Below are 3,331 nucleotides of genomic sequence, written 5' to 3'. Positions count from 1 at the left end.
AGTGGGGTACCAGGTCTGGCTTCTGTCTCCTTGGTCAGCTGCCTGACACTGGGCTGCATAGAGGTTTGTTTGAGCTGCTAGCAGCTCAAAAAACTCGGGGGCAAACATTAAATGGAAAAATGACTTTGGCTCGCTAGCATCGATGTCACATCTGATGCCAGGAGTCGCAGTAAAAGCAGGGACTACTGGGTCTATCATATTTGGGGGCACTCAATTATATTTAGAGTCAGGCTCTCCACGCCTGGCTTTGGCAGATGGACCCTGGCCATCATCGTCTTCCTCTGACTCGTCATTATCTGACGCACAGCAGGATTCCTCAGATATTGGATCAATATCTGATGCGGTCAGAGTGGCCTCGGCGTCTGACGCGGTCAGAGTGGCATCGTCATCAGACTGAGTGAGGCAGTCATGAGCCTCCTCAGCGCTGAAGACATGTTGCGCCATTGTACCTACCTGGCCAATTTCTAAAACACTACACTATCCCCAATATATAATGTGGTTTTGCACTAAGCACTGCAGCTCTGCAAAACGAACTCTCTCTCTCTCTATCTATCTCTCTCTCTCTCTCTCTCTCCCCCAGTGTCGCACATCCGGCAGTAATGTCACTGACCCGGATGTGGTTCAGTCCCCCAAGGCTAATGACACACCAAGTTGTTACAGGAGATCGGGCAGCAGAAAGCCAGCGACGCTGGCTTCTGCTGCCAGGGGGGGGTCCAGGCTGTCAAACGACAGCCTGTTCTCCCGTGCAGCGGCAGGGATGTGTTCCTGACGCTGCACGAAAGGCTAGACGTCCCGGTACGTCTATAGGGGATTGAAGGGGTTAAAAGACAAAGTTGGAAACGTACATATATAAGTGACAGAGGTGATGTTTTTCCTATTACAGGACAATGACGGGAAACTAGTCATATGTCCTTCACAAGCACCATTTATATTCTGCTCTAAATATCAGCTGAATGTATTCTCATGGTCAGATACTTCTATGTTAGGATTGCTAACTAGACAACGTACAGGCCAGAAAAAACTGTCCAAATCTGCTTTTATAAAAGCAAACTACTTGTTCTGTATTTTTATTATATTTTTAAGTTATGATTTTTTTCAGCTGCTTAGCAATTACTGATATATATATATATATATATAATTGGACATTAATTGATGTTATGTAACAGGTACAAGAATTCCAATACCGAATTTAGTAAATTAGATTTATTTTATTTTTGGGAACTGTAGGAATATTGGTTTGAGTTGCATCTATCATTAGGGAAGTCTTAACAAGTGCAGATATGCATAGTTCAAGAAATCAGTCTTTTCGTGGCTAGACGTCTCCTGGAATTAGTCTATTGTTGGCAACCAGCACGTTCACATGTCGTCATTAGCATAACACTGGGCTTCATGAAAATCTCCCATTATTTTGACTTCATTAATGGACAGCCTTTTACAAACCAGTCATATATGTTTGTTTAAAAACTGTTTTTCCTTTACATCGTGCCTTGACTGGATGAAATGAACTATATCCTTGAGTCATTTAAACGATATGATGATCGTTATAAGGACTTCCTTGATTCATGGTTGATAAAATCCATAGCTTGTAATCACATTACTTCTTCTCCAACATTTTGTAAAGCCATTTAGTACATGTATTTGTTGCTTATAGTCAAGCTATGAGGGCCTTACATTTGATATATGTATAGTACATGCAAATATATATGTATTTATATATAACTCATCTTTGTATGTTTGTTTCCAGTTTTTAAATTGTAACCATATAATTACATATAATTACATAAAATTGTTATGTATTTCTTTAAATGTGTGTAAAAGTCATTTAAGCATTTTTAATAGTGACAATGTTATTACACAAGTAAAATGACTTAATTTAAGGACATTAGTCACATTGCTCCTGTCTTTGTTACAAGGTTATTGAAACTGTTAGTACTTCATTATTTGGAAGGTAACAAGGCACTTCTGATGCCTTGACATTTACATTGTCCAGTGGATTGATTTTCTACTCATTCCAGGTGCCAGATTTCGTAAGTCAAAAGAAATAGCATTAATGACAAATCAATTACACTGAAGCACGCAGCTGATCTTATCTTATTGTTTTTGAATGTGTCTTGATAGCTGCTACAAGGCAACATATCAAGACCCATCTATTTAAACTTATTTAAAGGAGTCTTTCATGAAACTAGAATATACTCAGAGGATGGCACAAAAGAGTAATAACAGACTTCACCAATATTATTTTCAGTCTTGTTCTCCTATTGAATTACTATGTTTTTAATATAAATTTGTTTGTCTAAATTAATACTGTTCAGCCGAGGGCAGCTGGGTGAATGCAGTACTCAAAGTTCAACATGTTGTGACAGCTTAAAAATCCATTACCATACCTGGGAACTCTCTGGGTTTGACCTGGAGATTGCTGGGTGAGTGCTGCTCATCCGGTTCTCCGGGTCAAGATCCGAATCCTCCTTGACACGCCCCGCTCCCCATCCATTTTTCCTTTAAATGGGGGTGTTGATGCCCCCATTTAATTGGTTGATGCCAGAGGAGCACCCTGCAGGCGACCAATAGGCTCACTCGCATTGCCCCTTAACCCGATGCTGTGTAGATAAGGTAGGCTAGATGGGGAAGGGACCAGGGAGATTAGTAGATCTAGACGAACACGAAGATTCTTCGTGTTGTGTGTCTTCATCTACGTTTTACCGCAGATATCTTTGCTTCTTCGTTTCTTTGGGACAAACAGCGAAAATGCACTCTTCGTGTTCGTTTTCATGTTCGCCCGAATACGAATGCACAAGTCTACTATATATGACGCAAGTTTAACATTAATGCTAATAACTGTATTTAGTTTGTGTATAAAACCAATCAAAACATTTTTACCTACTATGTGACAGCTGCACTTTATTAAGCCAATCCTAGGTGTAAAATTATTTTTCATTTAAAAAAAAAAAAATTGGAGAGGAGAGTCCCCTTCCTCTAAAACTGGCATTGTCACCAGGCAGAGATGAAGAACCTGCCTTCCCATATGGCTGGTAACTGAAGTCATGACAATCTGAAAGGATAGACCTGTAATATGGTGGCTGCAAGCTCTTCTGTGGTATTTGCTAAAAAGTAAAGGAAAGGATGTTATAGCACATTTTGGGATGCCTGCTATTATCCTTTTGACATTTCTGTTTTTACCACTGAACTATCTGCTTTCAACTTGGGTGAGATCTGATGTTTTAAATTTATTGAGAAAACATTGCTAAAGGTGACTACTCCCCTGGAGTTGTGTACAGGGTGGAAGGATGCTGGTCATTACAATACTGACTGTCTTGACAGTTTGGGAAAATTG

This window comes from Sceloporus occidentalis, unplaced genomic scaffold, assembly GCF_023333645.1.
Source record: "Sceloporus occidentalis isolate IW3139 unplaced genomic scaffold, rSceOcc1.0.p SCAF_93, whole genome shotgun sequence".
Taxonomy (NCBI): domain Eukaryota; kingdom Metazoa; phylum Chordata; class Lepidosauria; order Squamata; family Phrynosomatidae; genus Sceloporus; species Sceloporus occidentalis.
The sequence above is the reverse complement of the archived record's forward strand: the minus strand, read 5'-3'. Positions refer to the sequence as shown.